At 41.4% G+C, this 25953-nt stretch overlaps 1 protein-coding gene across 1 annotated transcript in view; it reads right to left on the bottom strand.

The window, feature by feature from the left end:
* Window positions 1-25674, bottom strand: part of zbtb20 (zinc finger and BTB domain containing 20) — a 72168-nt gene extending 46494 nt beyond the window's left edge. Inside the window, exon 1 of the mRNA XM_080749171.1 lies at window positions 25563-25674. The gene's annotated coding sequence lies outside the window, so the exon portion shown is untranslated. The remainder of the gene's footprint in view (window positions 1-25562) is intronic.
* Window positions 25675-25953: the final 279 nt, after the last annotated feature.

Genomic DNA, 25953 nt, shown 5'->3' with positions numbered 1-25953 from the left:
ATGATGTCAGACATCTATGATATCAGTCTCCATATTTGGGAAGTTATAAAGTCAATGGAGAAAGTTAATTCACGAATAAATGTATGTATATATACAGTATATATATACAGTATATATATATATATATATATATATATATATATATATATATGTCACGGTTTGTTAGAGAAACAGGACGGTCGAGAAACGGAGCACTCGTGGTGCCGCACGGGGCGGAACAAGCGGTCGCCCACAACAACGTCCTCCAGGCGGAGCCTCTCGATTGTCCACGACATTGCAAGCGGCGCGAAGGCCAGCGGACCTTGGTCCTGCTCTTCGCCCCCGAGCGCCGCAGGCGCGAGTGGCCGTGAAGAGCGGGCCAGGGCCGCGCGGCCGGCGGAGCGCCGCGCGAGTTACGAAGCCGTGGTGAATGCAATCGTTATATTTATGCCCAGGCCGTAAGGCCTGGGCAAGCCCACGATAAACGCTCATAGTAAGCTAATGGCTAAGCTAATGGCTAAGCTAATGGCTAAACACCGCCCAGCTAGGCTAGTAAATAAAGAAAGAGAGTCGCAAATGAGTGACGTCAGCGCCTGCACTAGTGAATGGCTGTCTATGGGCTGTCGTCGCCATCTGGTGGTGATTAGTGTGTGGTGAACAACAAAACAAGCGCTCTTACAATGAACGTCCTGAGTTACCCAAACATACTGTAACATATATACAATATAATGTATCCCCCAAAGCCCAAGTGCGTGCTACCAAAACTGTAGGAGGATTAGCTAGGAGGGGAAAGAAAGAAAAGAAAGATGGATGGAATAAAGTCGGACAAGTACTATAGTTTTTTTGTTTTTGTTTTTTTGTAATTTATAGAAAATATGATTCATTTGGGGTGAACTACTCCTTTAAAGAGGTACTATGTAACGTTCCTCTTCTACCCCTGATTCTGATTTGCTTTTTGTTTTTGTTTGTTCTTTTTTACTTTTTACCACTGAGCTAATAGAGCCTGTATGCTTGACCAGGGGATAAATTGAATCTTTTTCTTTATTTATTTTTATCCCACGATTTTGTAACCCATTTTTCACTCTGTGTCAATTATCGTATGTAATCAACCTGGGGCGAGCAACGGACTGACCTCATGCTTCCTTCTATGCATGAGGAGTCCAAGTTGCTTCTTTTCACCTGACAGGGGGGAGTTTCCCCGGGTTGGACGTAGCGTGTGGAAGGAACACGTTATTCCAACCGGTTCCTTTCCCCTCCATCAGGCGCCCCGGCTGGCCAGGGGGAGGCATTATAGAGACCAGGATTACTGCATGTTTTTTGTGAGGGTACCTACCATAGGAGACACGGGGAGAACATGCAAACATGTCGAGTCAAATCCTGTGTCTAGTTGAGAAACTTTGACACAATCTAAATGTCAATAGAAGAGCAGGGAGACAAAGTACAACCACCCTAATTGTATACGTTATATCGTATTAACATACACTACCATACACACTGTATAAGTTATAGTGTATTAACATACTCTACCATACAGCTTGTATAAGTTATATTGTATTAACATACTCTACCATACAGATTGTATAAGTTATATTGTATTAACATACTCTACCATACAGATTGTATAAGTTATAGTGTATTAACGTACTCTACCATACGGATTGGACAAAATTGAATCTTTATTCATTACAAAAAACATATATATATATATATTTTTTTTTTTAAATAAGGGGCTTCAAATAATAAAGTTCTGAGGGAAGTGTTTGTCATTCTTAAAAGGTCTTATACTTTTGTGGGTCAAGCGGCGCTTTATAACACAAATACTAATTGTGTAGATAATAAGTTTAGCTCTCTCAACAACAGAAGGCCTGTAACACACTGTCGTCACTGTGTGTGTGTGTGTGTGTGTGTGTGTGTGTGTGTGTGTGTGTGTGTGTGTGTGTGTGTGTGTGTGTGTGTGTTTTGAATGAGACTATGCACTGTGTGTTAACGGTTCTTTTTTCTTTTTCTTTTTTTTTCTTCCCTTTTTGGCTCACATTACTGATGTTTACCGGCACGGAGGGCTTTGGACACACTCTTCCTGGAGCCAAGGTGTAAGCACAGATTACACACCATAAAAGAAAAAGAAAAAGTCGTATTCCTGATAGTAATCCATAGAAAAAGTTAACGAACGTTAAAAAAGTCTCTGTCTTTTTCTTTTTTCCTTTCTTGTTTTGTTTTTTCGTGTGTAAACGTTCCTCCAGATAGTTTTTCCCTCCCTCCCTCCCTCCCTCCCTCCCTCCCTCCCTCCCTCTCTCTCTCTCTCTCTCTCTCTCTCTCTCTCTCTCTCTCTCTATCTCTCTCTCCCTCTCTCCAACAACTCGGCACTGAGCTCACAGTGACTTGTAGAAAACCATATGGGTAGCAGGGGTTAGCCGAGGACACACATGCACCTTGGCAAACATACAACTTCGCTATTAGAATCCAAGATACATTTTTCACATCAGTCGAATGCCTCGGCCTCTAGCTGCGTGTTTGTGATTAAAGAGAAAGAAAGAAAGACGAAAGGGGGGGGGGAGAGAATAAAGCTAATGAAAAAGACGCGTTAGTGCTTTTTTTTCCCGCCTCAAATTAAACGTTTCCCTCACGTTTCTCTTTAGTAGTTGAGCGTTTACAGGAGGGCTTTTTCAAAAGGAATGAAGAAACATATTGGAACCGGTGTTATACACACCTTCTGATATACTGTGTGTAAATACTATATATACAGTATGTGTGTCTATATATATATATATATATATATATATATATATATATATATATATCAGTACAGTACACACACACACACACACACACACACACACACACACACACACACACACACACACACACACACACACACACACACACACACACACGTCACACACGTATGGAAATGTACTGGGGACAACTGGGCTCTGGAAAGCCAAAGGTTCCCAGCCTCTGGCTATGAAAATACATTTCAACATCAACACAGCACGGCTAGTTACAAACATGAAACGGCAGTTTGTTATAGCATATTTTCAGCATAGGCAATGGAAACAAAAACCATCAGTTATAGCGTCTATTGTTGTGATCCTACAACTCGTGTTTTTGGTGTGTGTGTGTGTGTGTGTGCGCGCGTGCGTGTGCACGTGCGTACAGTACAGTACAGTACAGTATGTTGATACATCTAGTAAACTAGTTACCCGCTTAGTTTGTTAACAAGTGAACAGTGAAGTACTGTACTTGTTGTGTAAGTAATTTTGTACATTGACAATCGTTACGTTCGTAACGAGTCAAACCATTTCAATCCTATACACATGTCCCCTCATTGTTGTCACGTGCACGCCAGACTTATCTTCAATAGGACGTCACCCCTTTACAGTGATTTGTGATGGTGGTTGTGCTATTATTTTTCCAAAGATGTAAAACACGTCATTTGGATGAGTGTGAAACATGATCCAAATGCAATTTGGTTAACAAAGACCAGCGACACGACTGAATAGAATTCACTTTGCTTCACACACACACACAAACACCAGAGCCTCGAGTGCTAGCTATCAAAATGCATTTTCATACAAACGGACATTTTGCATTGTTTAGAGAGAGTCTTTCTTCTACCATTAGAGGAATATATATTTTCTTTTAAATCTGCTGACCGATAATCAAACTATGGTGAGAAAGAAACCCTATGTGAGATGAAGGTAAACTTTGTTTTTTTTACAACAAGGGTTCATATTTTGGATTGTAATTAGAATAGAGAAAAGAAAATATGAGTGTTAAAATGTTTTCATTTACTGCTTTCTATTGTTTTAGCGATTTTAGTATTTTGATTTCAGTGGGTGGGGGCATGCGTACAAGTCTTTTTAGACACAATAAGCCGGCAATTTCTTTGTTACTATTTACACCAGCCCCCATAAGTCACATCTGCCCATGAAAGATTGTGATGCATCTTGGGAATGGGCTTATTGTGTCTAAGAAGACAGATTTAGCCACTTGCATGGATGCCCCCAACTTGAGGGCATGCATGCAAGTCAAAATTGTTAAAATCACTAAAACGATAGAAGTAAATGAAAACATCAAACAACACTCATCTTTTCTTTTCTCTAATGACTATCTAAAATATGAACCCTTGTTGTAAAAAAACAAAGTTGTCCTTTAATTCTATCCTCTTTCTATATGTGTCCATTATGGCGTTTGTCCAGAAATAGTCACATTTCTCATTAGGGGATTAGGGGGGTGCTTAGCACTCGCTCTGGTTTGTGACATATTCGTAATGCTCTTCAAGTAGTTCATAACAACCCAACACAACGTTCCCCAACACAAAGGCTTTCATTAGGCTGTGATAGTGGGATAAGCTGTCACTTTGGTGTGACTGGGAATTTCAAAACACCCGTGAAGAAGTTCTTAAGTTAAAAAAACACTGCCTGTGATGTTCAGCTCTGTGAGAAGATTGATGTATCGGGAGTGCTTTGTCTTTCTTTTTCTTTTTTTCACCCCCCTACCCAGACACTGTAGTAATAGGCAATATGCTACAGGTGTATATCCAGCAGATATACAAGCTCACTGCGAGCTTGTAGATCTGCTATTTTTGAAAAAACGTGAAAATGTGTGCAAGTCTTTGAATATCTTTGACCCGATCTTTGACCCGACTTCTAAATCCTTCCTCTAAATCATGTTGTTCTCAAACTTTTTCATGTCAAGGACCCCCAAAATTACATGTATTTGGCCACGGACCCCCATCTCAAAATATGTTGTTCCAGGGACCCCCCAGAGGCAAATATTTGAGTTACAAATGTTCGCTTTTAAATAGATATATTCAAAGACTTGCAAAGAAAAATCATGATTTTTCAAAAATAGCAGATCTACAAGCTCGCAGCGCGGCACTCGGTGCCGCGCTGTGAGCTTGTATATCTGCTATTTTTCAATAGTTAAAGCGGTCAATAATCCTAGGCCTAAATGGGTTAAAATAATATGTACGATGAACAAACATATACCAACATTCAGTTTAAATCTTTTTTAATCCGTCGACAGTTATGTCTCGACTTTCTTATTACCTAGATACTGTAGGTAATATGCTACAGGCATACAGCATTTCCACCACACCTGTCCTTTAAAAAAATAAGTAAAAATATGTACGACGAGCAAACATTATGCTAACATTCAGTTTAAATATTTTTTAATCAGTTGACAGTTATGTCTCGACTTTCTTTTACGCAGACACTGTAGGTAATATGCTACAGGACAGGTACACAGCATTTCCACCACACCTGTCCTAAATAAGTAAAAATATATCTATGATGAACAAACATTTACCAACATTTCGATTTAAATATTTTTTTGTCCGTTGATAGTTATGTCTCGACTTTCTTTTACGCAGACACTGTATGTAATATGCTACAGGTACCGGTATAGGCCTACGGCATTTCCACCACACCTGTCCTTAAATAAAGACATCAAATTATGTACGACGAACAAACGTATGCCAAACATTTCAAAGCTTAAATCTTTTTTTAATCCGTTGCCAGTCTCGACGGAAGAGCACCAGCCCGACCCCGCCTCTATTTGCTAAGCTGTTTTCGCCGCCGTACAAACACTTGTCTCGCCGTCGCACACTTGTCTCTTATACCGCCGGTCAGCAAAGACAACACAACAACATGCCTCGTATTATGTACATTATCAAGGGGACAGGGATGCACTATGCACACAACACTTTGTGTGTGTGTGTGAGGTGTGTGTGTGTGGAAACGCAGGATGTTTATTCCGCCCAGATGAAAACAGTCATCTCAAAGTGGTTTGGTACAATTAGAGGGAAGCGGCTCTATATATGGGCACAGTTGTGTCTGTGACCGCTTGATCCCTCCGTGCTTTTGTACCCATTCTGAAGCTTCCGGCCCCTCTTTTAATGTCAAAGGTGCATCTACAGGAGCTGCGTGTGTGTGTGTGTGTGTGTGTGTGTCCGTACAGTTAGGGCTGTCACGATATGACATTTTACATGACGATTAATTGTCACTCAAATAATTGGCGATTAACGATTTAATTGTGTTTTTGTCATTGGCAATTACATTTCTGTTTGGCTTTTAGGCTTTGAAGTTGCACATGGCACTGATGGCAGATATGACACATAACCTAAATATACAAAGAAATGACTGACATATTTGACAACTTTCTACTTAAAAAATAACAATGGTAGTGGAAATAGCCGATCTACAAGCTCACAACGCGTCGCATCGCGGCGCGTTGTGAGCTTGTAGATCTGCTATTTCCACTATTTCTGAAAATGTTTATCAATAGATGAACATTTTTCAACATTCACGATTATGACGATTATGAACAAATATTTGCGACTATGTCAAATAATTACGATTAGACGATTATGTAATAATTGTGACAGCCCTACGTACAGTGTGCTCTCATACGTGCACACTGTACGGTTTGTGACGGCATCACTCACAACACTGCGGGTCACCCTGACTGATTTGTTTTGGCCAACAACAAGCAAGAGACCGTCGTGTTGCCGGCTGAATTATGGAATGAGCAGCATTCATTTTGACAAGAGCGAGCGAGAGAGAGAGTGTGAGGGGCCCGAACCCCCACCCCACCCCCACCTCAGCCAGCCTGTACAGTTCACAGTACTGTCCGAGAGAATAGGCTGTTAAAGGAGTAGTTCACCCTCAAATTGACTTTTTTCCTATTGATTACTCTCACCATGGAGACTTGAGTTCGATAATATTTGCTGTTTTTTGTCGCATTCCTAAGACAGTATACAATGAATGTACCCCCATTGATTCCGGATAGGGGCCCAAACGCATTTGGGTCCCCATCCGGAATCAATGGGGGTCAATTTACTACAATACATTTTTTTTGTCTTAGGAATGCGACAAAAAACTAAAAATGTTATTGAACTCAAGTCTCCATGGTGAGAGTAATCAATAAGAAAAAGTCAATTTGGGGGTGAACTACTCCTTTAAGGTAGGGGTGGGCGATATGGAAAAATACAATATCACGATATTTTCCCAAGCTGTATCACGATACACAATTTTATCATGATTCTTTTTTCCTGTTGGTTTTTATGGTTATTTTTCAAGTTACTTGACAAAAACTAGACACTCTGGGTTCCTTTTGGGAGGACTACATTGAACTTTACAATGTCAAGGTCTCTGTATGTCACCCTGTCGCTCTAATAAATGAACGTGCAGACCAGTTGAGTGCTCCATCTTTTGTATCTGGGTAGTCATTTTTGAAGTGCCCAGGTAATAAGTCTTTTTGATATAGTTTGTCCTTGTTGAGCACCAACGAGTCCTTCTACCTGACGGCTGAAGCGCGCAGACATCTCCTACTTGTATCTCTCTGTATGTAACTCTGACAGTTTACAAATGAAACCAAATAGACCCTTACGGGTCTGTTTGGTTTCATTTGTATACTGTCAGAGTTAAGAGGAGACCTTGACATTTTAAAGTTTGATAACTAACTGATTTATACCAAAATGCAGGTTTAAATTAATTCTGCAATGAATCTCTGTATTAACGATTAAACAGGATTTTTCCTCAAGGCTCCCTCAATTGTATCATGACATATATGATATCTCTGAAAATTATCACCATATCGCCCACCCCTAAGTTAAGGGTGTTAGTTAGTTGGTTAGGGTGCTGAGTATCTGGTCCTGGTCATCATACTTCTATACCGTACACTGCAAAAATCCATTTAGGCCTGAACGCAAATCTGTGTCACTTAGTAGATTTGAACCACTTTAACCGTTGCACATGAGCTTGTAGATCTGCAATTTTTTTTTAAACCGTGAACATTTGAGCCAGTCTTTGAATATTTTTGACCCGATTCTATAAATGTCTTTGTGTCTTCTAAATCAGTGGTTCTCAAACCTTTTCATGTCGAGGACCCCCAAAATTCCATGTATTTGGCCGCGGACCCCCATCTCAAAATATGTTGTTCCAGGGACCACCCAGAAGCAAAATATTTGAGTTACAAATGTTCGCTTTTAAAAAGATATATTCAAAGACTTGCAAAAAAAGAATCACGATTTTTCAAAAATAGCAGATCTACAAGTTCACAGCACGGCACTCGGCGCTGCGCTGTGAGCTTGTACATCTGCTATTTTTCAATAGTTGAAGCATTAAATAATTCTAGGGCCTCATTAATTAAAGGAGTAGTTCACCCACAAAATTACTTCTTTTCCATCAATTACACACCCCAAGAAGCCTTGAATTCAAGGAGATTTTCTCAGTTTTTTTGTTGCATTCCTCAATAATTTGATGACAGGCCCGGAGCCTAAACTGACCATGCATTTGAGACTCTGCCGTCATCAAATGATTGCCTCAGGAATGCGGCAAAAATAAAAAAGTATCCATGAATTCAAGTCTTTTGGTTGAATTATTTCTTTTAAGACCTGAGGCTGAGGTTCTACAAATGCCTTCTGACATTCTAACATGCCCCCAACATTATATATGTATTTTGGCCGCGCACAAAGAGTTTTGGTGTGTGTGTGTGTGTGTGTGTGTGTGTGTGTGTGTGTGTGTGTGTGTGTGTGTGTGTGTGTGTGTGTGTGTGTGTGTGTGTGTGTGTGTGTGTGTGTGTGTGTGTGTGTATATAGCTAAAATCTAAACTGACACAGATGCTTTCCCGATTTTAATGACCAAATGGACCAAATTTAGGCATTTAGCAGACGCTCTTAATCCAGGGCGATTTACAATCAGCAAGGTAATACATATCAACATCAATACATCAAATGCAATAGAAATAGTCATCTAAGAAAAAGCAAAGGTAGACCAAGCACTTCATCGGATAAAAAAACATAAAAGAATGCTATGCTAAGTGAATGCTACGGTAAGTGCCATGGGCTAAGGTGGAGTCTGAAGAGGTGAGTCTTCAGACCAGCCCAGGTCCATTTGGTTACATTCATTCACTCTCAGAGTTAGGCTACAACGTGGGAAAACGACTACTAAGTCTGTGTACTTCCAATTGGTCCGAAAAACGTTGAGAAAACAACAAGAAAACTTTTGATGACACATCAAAAAGCTGTAAAAACTGGGTTACGTTTCATTTTGAGAGATTTTCTGCCAACGTTTGCGCCATACCGGTCTCTCTCCTGAGTGTTACATTAACCCATTTAGACCCAAGTCCGATTTGAATAAAGCCTTAACCCATTCAGAACGGGTACACAGTATTGTGTATTATTATTTTATGCTTTAACTATTGAAAAATAGCAGATATACAAGCTCACTAAAAGCTTGTAGATCTGCTATTTTTTTAAATTGTGAACATTGAAATTTTGTCCCGATTTTGACCCGATTCCATAAGTGTCTTTTGATTCCTTCTAAGGTTTTTTGAAAAACCTATGTTTCTATGTCAGTGGTTCTCAAACCTTTTCATGTGAAGGACGCCCAAAATTATATGTATTTGGCCACAGACCCCCATCTCAAAATATTTAGTTCCAGGGACCCCCCAGAAGCAAAATTTGAGTTACAAACGTTCGCTTAAAAAATACATATATTCAAAGATTTTTTTTTCCAAAAATAGCAGATCTACAAGCTCGCAGCGCGGCTGTGAGCTTGTATATCTGCTATTTTTCACTGGTTAAAGCATTCAATAATTCTAGGCCTAACTCATGTCAAGAAGATGATGTACACAGCAAATATCTTCAGTGTTGATTTCACTCTGCCAGTGTTAAAGATGCACTCGTAAAAGGCTCCATTCTACGGTGCAGCCATGCACTTACCAACCACCAGCCAGGGTGACATTTTGGAGGGAAAACCAACAAAGTGGCTTAATGACATTGATTTATTTCCATTATACGCTGATAAAAATGCCTCTTATAAACCGATGTGACGATATACTGTTGGTCCAGATATTTCCGATCATCTTTAACCATGCACGTTCTAAGCTGGTGTCCGTATTTATTCATGAAAATTGCGTAAATAACTGAGACGGTAGATCTGATATTTTATAGGGCTTAAAGGAATAGTTCACGCCCCCAAAATGACGTATTTAACACATATGGTGCCAACCCCGAGTTTCCCGAGTTTGTATTGGTACTAGTGCTGTGCCAACCCCGAGTTTCCCGAGTTTGGGCCGTTTTTGAAAAAAAAAAAAAAAAAAAAAAAATCAAAATTTTTTTTGGACCTCCAGAAATGTATTAGGCATGATCGCGATCGCGAAATTGCATGTTTAACCCCCATACCAACCCATTCTTTCAAACATGGCAGCCATGTTTGTTTACATCTGAAGAAAACATAATGGCTGATAAATCATGAATGCCTGAACGGATTTCCAAGCGGATTTTCTTTGTTTGAAAGCTGTGAACAGCATCTACACACGTGGTGCATCATCCAGGCATGGGCGTGCACTTTTTACACACTTGCACAATTACATGGAAGTCTATGGTAACCATGGCAACGCGAGACATTGAAGAGAAAAAATCATTGCAACATAAGTGATCAATAACACACCACATGAAACCTTGAATTCATGGCAATTATTTTGTTTTTGACGCATTCCTGAGCCAATAATTTGATGATAGGCACAAGCAGTCATCAAGGAGTCTCAAAAAGTGTTAACTGTCGGCCTTGGTGCTCAGTCAACTAGTGATTCCATTCACTGTCATTCTATGGCAAAATAAAATCACAAAATCTCAGCACTTTTTAAAATTTACCAGCAGAACTTAAAAAGTATCCATGAAGGTCCATTAGGGTTGTTGTGGTCACGATATCCGGTGTTATCTGTGTTATTGGTGCGCGAGCACAACACCAAGTACCGTACTTTACCTGCACACCGATAACACAGTTAAAACAAAGAAAACGTATTCGCTGCTCAGCTCTGCCCCGAGTGCAGGCATAGCAGTAGAGATGTGACGTTTGCAAACAAATGTGCTCTTTTGAACGGCTCTTTTGAAGAGGTGGTGCCATAGTTTTGTACTTTTTCTGGTTTTCAGGTGTCTAGGAGGTTGACAGTATTTCATTTGACGCCCTGGTGTGGTTGTTATGAGCAATTATGTATTCCCTTTGTATTTTGGGTTTCTTCCTCGAGGCTGCCACCTTGTGGTCAAAAGTGCCGGTCCAAAAACACAGATAGAGTGACATCATATAAAGATCCCCTCCCCTTTTACCATTCACCCAACACTGTGGGTGTGGCTAACTTCAGCCGGATCACCACCCACCTGACCAACCAGGCATACTAAATGAACTGGTGGGTGTGGCCACATAAAAACCTAATTTAAACTCTTTTTGTACACTTTTTTGGAAAAAATCTTCCTCCTGGTATAATAATACCTGATTATCATGTTTTAGGGGTGGGGGGGGATCATGGCACCTCATCTTTAAATGAACGATGGGATCCGGTTCTTAGTCACGGGAGCCGTTCCTTGAGTGAGAGTGTCGAGAACAGATTCAGAATCAACGGATCATCCACAGGGGGAGGCACAGCGCACGTTCCAGGCGGCTAGTTGTAGCTTTATAATGGCACAGCGTGCAGTAGGCGGAACAATGATGAGCCAAACAAGAAAACGCAGTGCTGTTGTACCAGTGTTGTTACTTTTTTACAAAGTTACAGATACCGGTGATGAATGTTCGGACCTAGCCTGAGATCAATACCATTTCCGGGTTTTAGATCCGATCGGTGCGGAAACAACTTTACGTCATCGGGCGACTTCCATCCGTGGTGGAAAGTCTGGTGATGCCAGGTTAGTTTGGACCTCATGCTTTTTGTTAACACATTATCTTCTCTTCTGAGGGTCCCTGGCCCAGAACATATTCAGATGGGGGGTGTCCACGGGCAAATATAACATATCATTTTGGGGTTCTTTGGCACAAAAAGGTTTGAGAACCACTGATTTAGAAGACATTCGTATAGAATCGACCCCAGTTATGCGAGAAGAGGTGCTACAGTGGACCCACGTCGTTCCAATTCCTCACACACATCTTTACATCTACTAAAGTAGTCAAAACGGGGTGCATGTGTACCTGAGGGTACACAGAGGTACAGTACTACAGGTTGTATATCGTCGTTGTCAGTAGGGGTGTCTTCAAAAATTCAACGAATCGACATATCGTTTTAAGCCCCCGGAATCGACGCCAATTGTTTGAGTCGAGCCCCCGCGACTCGAGTCGACTTGATAAATCCTGAGTCGAAGACAGCCCTAGTTGTCAGGCAGGAGCCTCGTATCTCCAAGTTTCAAATGTGTACGTTCTTTCGCAAAGTAAAGCCCTGCTTAATCATACAAGGCAGTCACACAAAAGTAGTGAAAACAGCAGATCTACAAGCACACAACGCCTCGCGGTGCGAGGCGTTGTGTTCTTGTAGATCGGCTGTTTTCACATGTTTAAATCGGTTTAAAATGGTGAATGCAAAACGAACGGTTTTGGACATACAAGGTTTTCACCCGACAACGACGATATATATACGTGAGAGAAAGCGGTTCTTTGTGTGAACCTGTTGCTCTGTAACTTGTTAAACTAAAATTAAATGAAAATAAAAAACGTGACTAGCACAAATTGCTGTACTGTATTGTCATTAGTGTACTTACTGAAACGTTATGGCCACAAGAAATCTGCCCAGGAGGCACTAATGGACCAATCCCCAATCACATACACACCCATTGTAACTGTTACAATGGGTGTGTATGTGATTGGGGATTGGTCCATTGCAAGTATTTTTATTTCGTTATGCTATATTCTTCAAAGCGTGCGGTGTATCATTCATTCATGGCATAATATGCTAAGCTATGCTTTTCTCTTGTAGTTTTCTCCAAGCAAAGTGTAGCCAGTTAAGGGTTACTTGGATTCAGAAATAAAGAGAGAAGGCTCCTGAAGCCAAAAAGGAAATTAAAGGCAAATTAACAGTGTTATGAATTAAAACTTGAAATTCTTCCTTTGGTTAAAGGAAAACTTTGATGGTTTTGAATCTACAGTATAGTCCCATTGTTTTGATGTGAGATGGATGTGGAAGAAAAATCACGTACTGTACATTCTGTATGTGCAATGATGCAGACCAAATAAGGTGTTTGCCACACTGTATACTGTACATCAGTGGTTCTCAACCAGTGGTCTGGGGACCACCAGTGGTCCTTGAGGGGGTTCCAGGTGGTCCCCAGCAAAATGACGGAGAGTTGGTAACCAAATTGACCCTCTTTAACTCTTGAGAGCCTGAAATCATCAACATCTGCATTGCTTAATTTACTATTTGTATATAGATGTGAGTGGACATAAAGGGATATTTCACTTTCAAAAAAACTTTTGTCATTTTATCGTCTAATCAGGCTTTTGGGAACAACCCAGACAGTCTTATTGCGACCGTCAGGTCGCAGTTACTATCAAAACCTTGACCAGGTGTCTGTCAGTCAGTCTGTCTGTCTGTCACACGTCACACGTCACACTTTTGCCCTGCTCATATCTCCGCAACCGTTGCCCCGAATCCATGACCCTCTTCTAGCGCCACCATGAGGCCGATTCTTGCTAAACACATTTTTGGACACTGCTCCTACAATTTTTGCCCTAAAATCACGCAAATCGGTACACAGTATGTCTACACCCATGTCATCGACATGGATCTGTCCCATTTAGCGCCACCTTCAGGCCGATTTTTTAAAACACATTTTTGGACACTGCTCCACTAGATTTTGCCCTAAAATCATGCAAATCGGTACACAGTATGTCTACACTCATGTCATCAACGTGGATCTGTCCCATTCAGCGCCACCTTCAGGCCGATTTTTTAAAACAAATTTTTGGACACTGCTCCTACAGATTTCCCCCTAAAATCACGCAAATCGGTACACAGTATGTCTACACTCATGTCATCAACATGGATCTGTCCCATATATCCCCATGATCAGGCCGATTTCTTCAAACACATTTTTGGACACTACTCCTACACATTTTGCCCTAAAATCACGCTGCGACCTGACGGTCGCTTATCTCCCTATTATGGAGTCTTACTGGTGTTTACATATAGCATAATATTTTAGTTTAGTTTTAACCCATTAAGCCTATAGCACAGCACTGAGTGCCACGGTGGGATATTAAAAACTTTGAGCACCACAGATAAAGAAACATATGTTTTTTTAGAAAAACTTTGGATTTAGAAGACATTTTTAGGTATTTTTCAGGTCTTAAGGGGTTGATAGCCTTGAATAATCAGCTCCCCAATGCGTGAAAAGTTGTAATAGTAAAAGTGCACAGCACTTTTCTTTTATAATACTTAACTTCTTTTAGTTTTATAATGGAAGTCAACAGCCAGGGCGCGCTCTGATCGAGGGGCGCCGGAAAACCTTGGCCCGTTTTCTATTATTATTATTATTTTATATATTTTCACTTCAGAGTCAAAATAAATCAATAGTAAAAAAATAAATGTTTACACACGCTAGCGAGCGCTTCATGCTCTCTGGGCTGCTGGGAGGAACAAAATCAACACATTATTGTATGGACTGAAAACTCCTGCAATGCTTATCTTCCCTGCAGTGGTGGGAAAAAAGGAATCAAATGTTTTACTTAAAGTCCCGCTGACACGCCCCGAAATTATAATAGTATGATACAGTAGGAGGTCACGTGGTCTCTCTGAAAACGGTCTGAAATAGTCTGAAACTCATTTCACAGTGTAATCTGCCGCTCGCCCCCCAAAAACAGCTGACCAGTACAGTAAGTAGTCTAAGTAGTCAATTAATTAGATTGGCTTATAATTGCGCATTCTCACAATGACATCATAAACATATTAACTAATTGCGACCGTCAGGTCGCAGTTACTATCAAAACCTCCACCGGCTGTCAGTCTGTCAGTCAGTCACACATCATACCGTACGTCACACTTTTTCCCTGCTCATATCTCCGCAACCGTTGCCCCGATCCATGCCAAATTTTGCACACACACTCCTTGCCTGCCAAACCACAACCTCCACCCATCAATTCTCACATGGCCCTCTTCTAGCGCCACCATGAGGCAGATTCTTGCAAAACACATTTTTGGACACTGCTCCTACAAATTTTGCCCTAAAATCACGCAAATCGGTACACACTTGCTCTACTCTCATGTCATCAACATGGATCTGTCCCATTTAGCGCCACCTTCAGGTCGATTTTTTAAAACACATTTTTGGACACTACTCCTACAGATTTTGCCCTAAAATCACGCAAATCGGTACACAGTATGTCTACACTCATCTCATCAACATGGATCTGTCCCATATAGCGCCACCATCAGGCCGAATTTTTCAAACACATTTTTGGACACTGCTCCTACACATTTTGCCCTAAAATCACGATGCGCTTATCTCCCGATAAGGGAGTCTTTTTAGTACAATACTGCAAGGTAGAAATACTCGTAACCCTGTTACGAGTAGTAGTCTGGTATTCAAAATGTCATTGAGTAAAAGTACAAAGGTATTGGTATCAAAATGTACGCAAAGTATAAAGTAGTCATTATGCAGAATGCCCCGTTTCAATAGTTTTCAAATGTATAAAATATACAAATAAAAAATATATTTCGCATTGTGAGCTTGTAGATCGGCTATTTTTTAAATGGCCAAAATGTATGTAGGGCTTACGTGGTTAACTGTATGCTTTGTAATAATAGTCAAAAAGGTTTTCAGATAATTGTAGTATGTAAAAACTACAACATTTGTCTCTTGAGATGTAGTGGAGTAGAACTTAAAGTATTGAAAACTGGAAATACTCCAGTAAAGTATAAAAGTACCTCAAAATTGTACTTAAGTAGAGCAGTGGTTCTCAACCTTTTCAGGCTGCGACCCCCAAAATAATCATATTTTAACTGGGGACCCCCACACCCTGATGAGCACTAAGAGGTGAGGCATTACATTTTGTATAGCACGGTTCTATTGTGAAAATAGCCGATCTACATGCTCACAACGCCTCGCAACGTGAGGCGTTGTGAGCATGTAGATCGGCTATTTTCCCAATGTTCTGCCTCTAATATTTGACAATTTGGCAAATGTTTAATTTGACATTTTAGAGATATTAAAAAAGTCCTTAAATTGTCGCTTTAGAAATGTGCAGATACCCTCTATACACTTAAACGTTATGTTGGTGTGTTAACTGTTGAGAGAGAAAACAATGTTGCACATTAAGCTAATCATCTGGGGACCCCCCAAAATAATTTGGGGACCCCCCTGGGGGTCCCGACCCACAGGTTGAGAACCACTGAAGGGAGTACTAGAGTAAATGTACTGTAGGACACCGCTGCTACTCTGCACATTCTCCAGATGTATGGCTGACGCTGAAGTCAACAGGCGTTCGTCAGAGCATGACTGAAACGTCAGCAATCAGGTTTGACATTTCTGTCCAGAAGACAGGCGTAGCGGGCCAGAGTTCAGAGAGAGGAGCAGGGACGTGCAGAGAATGTTAGAGAGGCAGGGGCTGACTTTTTTTTTTTTTTTTAATAATATTTATCCCACGATTTTGTAACCCATTTTCACCCAGTGCCAATTGCCTATGTAATCCTGGGCTCTGCTCTTCCTCTGCCGTGCCTGGGGAGACAACGGACTGACCTCATGCTTCCTTCAATGCATGAGTAGTCCAAGTTGTTTCTTTTCACCTGACAGGGGGGATTTCCCTGGGATGGACGTAGCACATGGAAGGAACACGTTATTCCAACCAGTTCCTTTCCCCTCCATCAGGCGCCCGGCTGGCCAGGGGGAGGCATTATTGAGACCAGGATTATTGCATGTTGTTGTGAGGGTATCAACCCCATAGACACGGGGAGAACATGCAAACTTCTAGCTGTGAGGCGAAGCGCTAACCACTGCGCCACTGTGCCTCTGGGGCTGACATTTCTAAAAGGGCCTTTTGGTGGAAATATCGAAAATAGCGGACCTCTGCGACGCGTTGTGAGCTTGGAGGTCGGCTGTTTTCCGCAATGACACAGCAATGAACTAAGCATCAAGTCAATACTGGAGATGTGGCGTAACGGCATGGATTTCTATGCAGAGAGGGCCATTCTTTCAACATAAAATGCTGCATTCAAGTTCAGGAGAGTTTGGAAAAGGCAGTTCTCTTGAATTCAGGTATGGCATGGAATGGCGTTTGCATTTCTTTCACCATAGTAAAAACTGCATTCATGATCTGGAGAGGGCAGTTTTTTTTACAGACAGATAAAAGGGCAGGGGCTCAAGCCCCCTTTGATGCCTATGTGTGCACGTGCCTGGAGAGGAGGACGAGGCAGCCAATCGCCATCCCTCACCGTATGTTTTCAAATAAAACGATGTGGACACATTGTGACCAGAGGCCCGCGGCACATCACCCATGCATCATGGATTTTTTGGGGTCTGATTTCGGAGAGCCCCTTTAGACCAGTGGTTCTCAACCTGTGGGTCGGGGACCCCCTGTGGGTCCCCAGATGACAGTAAAGTGACAATTTAAGAACTCTTAAGACCTTTTTAATATCTACTATAAAAAAATTAAAATAAAAAAGTATAATGGAATAAAAAAGGCCATTACTGAATCTAAAGTATAATCAACAAACTATACTGTGAAAACTGGTCAAATATTGGCCAAATTGTCAAGTAATATAAGAAAAGGGCAAGAATTGTGGAAATAGCTGATCTACAAGCTCAGCATTGTGAGGCGTTGTGAGCTTGTATCGGCCATTTTCACAATATTTTATCTGTGGAACCGAGTCAAACTAAATGTAATGCCTCAACTCCTATAATTCCAAGTGCTTGTCAGGGTGGGTGGGTCCCCAGTTCAAATATAATTCATGATTCCTTTTTTTTTTTCTTTTTTTTTTTTTAATGGGGGGAGGAGGGGGTTAAGAACTACTGCCCTAGACCACCTATTACCGATGTTTCAGACGATTATGTTGTAAAACAAAAAGTGCTAAATTCATTATAATCCATTTGGAAAACTTGGACTTCCATTTTCAAAAGTTTTTTAAAAATTGTCAAAAATAGCCGATCTACAAGCTCACAGCGCGGCACAAAGCGTGATGATCTGCTATCAACATAAATACTTTGGAAAGTGCCTGAACCTTTTCTCCTATAGCCCACTGACATGCCCAAAATAGGGGTGTCAGGTTGCATATCGGCTGCATAATTAATTAACGATATGGTATCGGTCTGGTGATGGTAAAACCTGGCATGGAGAGACTACAAAATGGATGCACTGCTCCAAGTAAACCCACTTAAAACCCATTTAGAACGGGTACACATTATTGTGTATCATTATTTTATGCTTTAACTATTGAAAAATAGCAGATATACAAGCTCACAGCGAGCTTGTAGATCTGCTATTTTTGAAAAATCATGAAAATTTGAATTTTGACCCGATTCTGTCGAAGTGTCTTTTGAATCCTTCTTAAGGTTTTTGGGGAAAAAAAACTATGTTTCTATGTCAGCAATCTGGCCAGCCATTGTCAAAGAAAAGGTCCTTTTCAATTAACTGGAGCTCAGTTAGTCTGTTCTTGAGAGACTACTTTGTCAGTGGTTCTCAAACCTTTACATGTGAAGGACCCCCAAAATCATATGTATTTGGCCACGGATCCCCATCTCAAAATATCTAGTTCCAGGGACCACCCAGAAGCAAAATTTGAGTTACAAACGTTCGCTTTGAAAATACATATATTCAAAGATTTGCACACATTTTCACAACTTTTTCAAAAATAGCAGATCTACAAGCTCGCAGCTGTGAGCTTGTATATCTGCTATTTTTCACTGGTTAAAGCATTCAATAATTCTAGGCCTAAATGGGTTGAACACATGTCTGTCTGTCTGTCTGTCTGTCTGTCTGTCTGTCTGTCTGTCTGTCTGTCTGTCTGTCTGTCTGTCTGTCTGTCTGGCCGTCCGTCCATTTAACCGTACCATCCCTATTCTGCTGCAAACTTTCGGGTGAAAATAGTCAGATCTACAATCTCACAACGTTGGGACACGTTAACTTGTGATCTTGTAGACCTGCTTTTATTTTTCGGCTGAGAGAGAGGGGGAAAAAGAAGGGGGCCTAGCATAGACCCCTGGGGAACTCCCAGGTCATGGGAGTATATAGGTTCATATGGCTAATCCCCCTTTTTATATATTTAAAAAAATACTCGCATGGCATCGCCTGGCATGGCATCCCATGGGGATTGGTGTGGGATTAGCAGTAGAGATTTATTTTATTTATTTCGTATTTATTTATCTAAATTAATTCATTTGTTTATTTTCAATATGACTTATAGGGAAGCGTATATTTGTCACCATGAAGAAAACTATAAAATGTCAACTGTATTGTGTTGTGACGCAGGTGTGGATACAGTATATGGGGCTAATAATCTATGCTGTCCAGTTCAGTGCTTCTCCAAAGAGAGGCAGAGAAAGAACTGCTGGCATTATTTAGACGAAGTGAAGTGAAGCTTTGATTATAGCCAGGGAGGGAAGAATAAAAGAAAAAAAGAAAAAAACACATACAAAACTAAAAAGAAACTGGACAGATTGTTGGGTGGAGATGACTTGAAGAATATCTCCTCTCAACATTCCTTTCTCTTCACTTTTTCTTTTTCTTTTTTCTTTTTTTAAAGGTGAAGTCACAAATGGAGAAGGGTCTCCTCTAAAACTGCTAAGTCTCCTTCATATTATTAATGAGTCTCCTTGGTCTGGTGGGGAGGGAGAGAGAGAGAGAGAGACGAGTTCATAAATATTCATAAACTGTGGGCGGGTCTCACACGTTCGCACAGAAAGAGGGCAAATGGCTAAGGCTCAAACATTATGAATATTAATGCAACGGGGAATATATTCATATAAATGCTCATTAGTGAGCGCTATCATGTGTAGCTCTCACCCGGCACCAGATACTACAAGTGTACCCCCCAGTTCTTAATAATGGCTGTCTCCCCGTTTCGCCCCAGACACTCTCTTGTGTCTGATCACACGCTGTAGGTGTTTAACAGCATGGCATTAGGGGCTGTTACGCACAAAACCACAATTGTCACAATATTGTTTTGACCAAATACCTCAATATCTACATTGTGTGACGATATTGTGGTTCGTCGTGACTATTGGTGGTGCTCTTCGCGAAAAATATAATATATATTTAAACAACGAGACTGTTGATAAATAACCATCAATGCCCCATGTCTAATAACCAAGTGGGTGAAGGCAAATAATAATAGAACCGCTGGCAGTCATGTAATTTCACAAAATTACATCACTTTACTGCAGTGCGGCCTTTAAAAACCATGGGAGAAGACAACACCTATATACGATACATCACCGATATTACCAGATCCAAAAAATACCAGACAACACTAATCAAGTCTCACATCACAACAGTCAATATAACGTCGATATATTACCCCATGCCCATCGTGTAGGGCATCAATCAACCATTGCCTCAGTCACTACCATATAGGCTACACACCCCTATTATCATATTTTTGACCAAACAACTGCTACAATCTAGGTTGAAATGAGGTCAGTTTTGCCCTTTATTCAACCCCATAATCAATATAACTTTGATATATTACCAGCCTGTCCATCATTCAGGCATTCATCAATCATTTTTTTGATCAAAAAAGAAAGTCAATAAAATAATCTAGGTTGAAATGAGGTACAGGTTTTGCCCTTTATTCAACCCAATGATCAATCTAACATTGAAATATTACCAGCAATGTACATCATGCGGGCATGCATCAATCATTACACCAGTGCTAGTATCCTAATATTTGAGAAAAAGAAAGTCAATAAAGGAATCTATAGGTTGAAATGAGGTAAGTTTTGCCCTTCATTCAACCCAATAATCAATATAACATTGATATATTACGGCATGCCCGTCGTGGGCGGGCATCAATCATTACCTCATGCAGTCACTAACACACACGGTATATACACACACCAGTGCTATGATCCTACTGTATATTTGATTTAAAAAAAAGAAAGTCAGTAAAAGAATAGGTTGAAATGAGGTAAGTTTCACCTTTTATCCAACCCAATAATCAATATAACATCGATATATTACCACATGCCCATCATGGCAGCGGGCATCAATCATTGCCTCAGTCACTAACACATACGGTATATACACACACCAGTGCTATATCCTATCATTTTTTTTTTTTTTTAATAAAGTCAATAAAATAATCTAGGTTGAAATGAGGTAAGTTTTACCCTTTATTCAACCCAATAATCAACTGATATATTACCGCATGCCCATCATGGCGGGCATCAATCATCGCCTCAGTCACACACACACACACACACACACACACACACACACACACACACACACACACACACACACCGGTGCTATTATATCCTATATTTGATTTAAAAAAAAGTCAATAAAGGAATCCAGGTTGAAATGAGGTAAGTTTTGCCCTTTATTCAACCCATGCATGCGATAATAGCCCAACGTGTGATGATGTCACCGCATGCATTGTATTCACATACAGCCCTGATGACCCCTCCAGTACATAACTCTAACATGTCATTGGATAGGCACTAAACGCTATCTCTCGCATCAATATTTTGCAGGGGCCGGCTTGGCTTTACACTATACAGATGAAAGCATTATATCGTCGTTGTCGGGTGGAAACCTTGTATGTCCAAAACGTTCCCTTTTTTTGTTGATCTTATTTTTTTTAAACGATTTTAAAATAGTGAAAATAGCCGATCTACAAGCACACAACGCCACGATTTTAAAATAGTGGAAAATAGCCAATCTACCCGAGGCGTTGTGTGCTTGTAGATCAGCTATTTTCACTACTTTTGTTGCAAGGCTCTTTCTTGTACAATGAAGTAGGGCTTTGATTTACGAAAGATCATAGTATTTTGAAACTTGGAGATACAAGGTTTCATGCCCGACAGTGACGATATCCAAGGGGTACCACACAGAGAGAGAGAGAGAGAGAGAGAGAGAGAGAGAGAGAGAGAGAGAGAGAGAGAGAGAGAGAGAGATAGAGAGAGAGAGAGAGGGGGGCCACATGATCACAATCGATGCTATACAACATAGTCCATAAATCTTAATGTTGGGGAAAGTGCACATTTTGGGCAAAAGAGGAGCCCTGACATGCATGGAGAGAAAATGGACCCTCGAAGGGTTTGGAACTCTCTGAGAGTGTAGGCCTACATAGGCTACCGTACATGAACAAAATGGACCCTTATGGGGGGGGGGGGGGGGGGGAAGTGTACAAATAGAAACAGCATGGACCCGTATGGGAGTACAGGCAACAAGATAGAACCAAATGGACCCTTGTAACAGGGTTCATCTTGTACTCTCTCAGAGTTAGGGTTTTAAAGAAAGGAGGGAACAATGTTTACACAGTTATGTAAACTATAGGCATAACATAACAGCCTATACTATAAAACAAAATAACGTATTCGCATAATATAGATAATTATATGTAAATAAAAAAGTAGTATTGTCTATATAGTGTGGGACCCCCCCCCCCTCCTCCCCTGACGCGCCCGGGCGGGCTCGCCGGTGCGCTCAAGCGCACAGCCGCGCGCGCGCGCGCACACACGCACGCACACACACACACACACACACACACACACACACACACACACACACACACACAAACACACACACACACACACACACACACACACACACACACACACACACACACACACACACACACACGGGCTTCTCCACACATTGATCAGAACCGGCACGGTTCCAGCCAGGGCTGTTATGTGTGCGTGTGGTGTGTGTGCCATGGTTCAGAGAGAGAGGACCGTGCGTGCAGACACAAGGCGGGCCACGCAGCCTGCCCAGCCACTCAGCCGGGCGGCTTCTTGCATGCTCTCTGCCGGCAGACACACACAAACTTCACTGCTCCGGAGAGGAGAGGAGGGGAGAGGAGAGGAGGGGAGAGGAGGGAGAGAGGGGTCGGTGGGTCCATCCTCCATGCGTGGCCCTGCCTCCATCACGCACGCACTTAATATCTACACTTGTCCGGCTCCAGACCAGTGGAAGATGCATGGTGTAAACTATTTCCACAACGAGCCATGCCTTGATTAACGCCGATCGTATAATAATAATAACGAGCCATCCATGAAGAACTGTAATGTTTTATTTTATTTAAGTCTCCTCTCCACATCATGCACCCCGTGTCCCCGTCCCCGCGCCACTGGACTGGACAAAGCGACGCGCTCGTCGCGCTGTGTTACATGCAACATCTGTTAGCCAGCCGTGAAAAAGAAAGAAGCGCCCTCGTGCACGCGCGCGCGCGCGCAAAGCTTATGCATAGATATACATACAAATGCACGCACGCACGCACGCACGGCACGCACAGAAAAACCCCCCGATACAAAATGGCAAAGACGCGGATAAATAGGACGACAAATGTTATTATAGACCCATTTCTGTCGCCTTAATTGGCTCCTATATCAGATACATTTCTGAGTTTCGTGGAGTTATAGACTATTTTATTAAGAGCAACTTAACATGCAAATACATTTTCCACAAACTTTCCACAACTGGCTGCGCGTAAAATGGCAACGTGTAGGCTATAAACGGTTGGAAATCGTGCATGCATGCATGAGGAGAGCCGCGGTTATAATCATATTAAAGTTGACATGGAATATATTATTTTTTTGGAACAAAATGTCTCAAAAGGCAACAACAGACACGTACGGTACGGGGGAAAGGAGACGGTTCTCGTGCAACTTTAATTACTGTACATAACATAGGCTGCTACACCACAAGCATCATCCACTTCATAGCTATCTAGGCCACCTTAACTGCCCAAAAAAACAACCATCTTAATATCCATCTGCAATTGTTTTAACATTATACTGCTCCGAGCAACGTTGCGACAATGAAACTGAAGCATTCATTTTGGTAAAAAAAAAAAAAAAAAAAAAGGCACCAAAAATATAAACCACAATGGCACTGGCTGGTTTTGATTTATCATTGAAACTGAATAGCTTATAAGCTGCGCGGTCTTCTTGTTTTTAGGGGGTTTGAAGAAGAAGATGCAAAGCCTTCATATTGTTCGCTCTTTAGTCTTTATCCTTCCCTCCCACTGGTCTCCCGTGTCTCAGTAAGCAAGACGGTAACTTAATTTGACAAAATGCCATGCCACATTTTCATTAATCCGAGTCCGGGTCTAGACCATGGATGTCTGGCTGTTATAGAGCCCCCGACCCGACGCTTATAACCACGCATTTCAGAGACACTATACTCTCCTGAACAAGTAGCCTATAATACTATAGCCTATATAAACACGTTGAAATATGTGTTAAAGTCAATATAAACCTCCCCATAATAACGAAGATGTTATTATCGGTGTGTATCATTTGCCGAAACAGTCTGTTTCCCCTTGATTTCCCCCCAAAAAACAACTGACCTAAAAGCCAAATAGCGCACATCGGGGGTCTGGTGGTCTTCGCCAGTGATGTTATCCATCTACCAGACATGCATGTAGAGGGTTCTATATGTGTCAAATGTATGTTATCTATGTCTACCAGAGATGAGACATGCATAATATAGTGTCAAATGTTCTCTATAACAGACACGCATATAGTGGGGTTCTTCTAATGTGTCAAATGTGAGAGCTTGCCTTGCCTCGCAGCCTAAAAGTGAGCATCATTTAGCTCGGTCGTGGTGCTTGAAATAGGCCTTGTTGGAGAGGTAGTTTGGGGAAGGGATAAACATTTGGTAAGAGTTTCTAGCTCTCCAAAGTGTCGGGCTGGAGGAGGTAAGCCTACACATACAGGCTACTAGCAGCCGGGGCCAGTGGCGATCATTTTGGGCATCAGGGGGATGGCAACGGCCACCCCCTAGTGTTGCACATTCAACCTTAAATTCAACTATTTTATACATAAAATGTCCCCCAACTCATTTATTAACCACTTCCAACGTGACATCCCGATTCTGGGAATGTCATTTAAAGGCAAACATCTTCAAACCAAACCCCCTAAACAAAATAGTGGAAATAGTGGATCTACAAGCTCTCAACGCGTCGCTTTGGCGACGCGTTGAGAGCTTGTAGATCCACTATTTTGGATATTTTAGAAACGAGGCTTGTAAGTGATAACTTATCATTCTTAAATGACGCCTCTCTGCCTACCTACTAGCCTATATACTATAGAAGCAGGCAGCGTGCATGGTTTGGGAAGAATGACAGATGGGCAACTTGCGTCATGCCATTGCCAGGACATAGCGCGTTTTGCTCTGCTCTCTCTCACAAATAATATAGTCTTAAAATCCAAACGAGCGACAATCTATCCATATGCAACAACAGCCCCATAACATAACCCCAACATGCATGTCCCCCTGACTCCCCCAAAAAACCTGTTCCATTTTGTCCTCCCCGTCCACGAATTTCTAAAGCCTCCTTTGCCAGAATAAAGTTTTTCATCATGTCCGTAGTAGCCTAACAAGCCTTGCTATGGCTAAAATATATTTTTTGCTCGGGAGACCGGTTGTGAAACTACATGGGAAATCCAATTTGCAATTCATACATTACGCACAAGCCATAAGAGTAATAGGGCTATAATAAATATTATATTCTGACACAGCTGAAACACAATATGCCCCTCTTTTAGCCTTATTAATAGTCTTAAAAAGATATTTTGAAGCATGCCCCGTATATCCTCCCCTCCAGCTTCTCCCTTTAGACTTTTCCCCCTTTAATAAAATAAATTTCTCTCTTACCTGCTTTATTAGATCCAGAAGAAGAAAGCTCTTTAGAAATAACGGGTGCGTTTCCAACAAAACAGCGTGCTGTAAACCCCCCCACAACACCGGGTTTATGATCCCCCCCCACCCAAAAAAAAAAAAAAAAAAAAAGGAAAAAAAAGCTAGCTTTTAGTTCTCTAATATGTTCCCTTTTACTTTGTTTCATTTCTCACTTCCATCTTTTCTTTCATCTCATCAATAAACACACGCTGCAGCCTACCTTCATAGAGAGAGAGAGAGAGAGAGAGAGAGAGAGAGAGAGAGAGAGAGAGAGGAGCCACCACTCGCTCGCTTTCTAAGTGCGCCCTCCCATTTTATTTTAACTATACGTCGAATAGTACTTCTTTTTTGGGGGCAGCAGCAGCAG

The sequence above is a fragment of the Nannobrachium achirus genome (genome assembly GCF_963921795.1).
Source record: "Nannobrachium achirus genome assembly, chromosome: 19".
Classification (NCBI taxonomy): Eukaryota; Metazoa; Chordata; class Actinopteri; order Myctophiformes; family Myctophidae; genus Nannobrachium; species Nannobrachium achirus.
The sequence above is the reverse complement of the archived record's forward strand: the minus strand, read 5'-3'. Positions and strand labels throughout refer to the sequence as shown.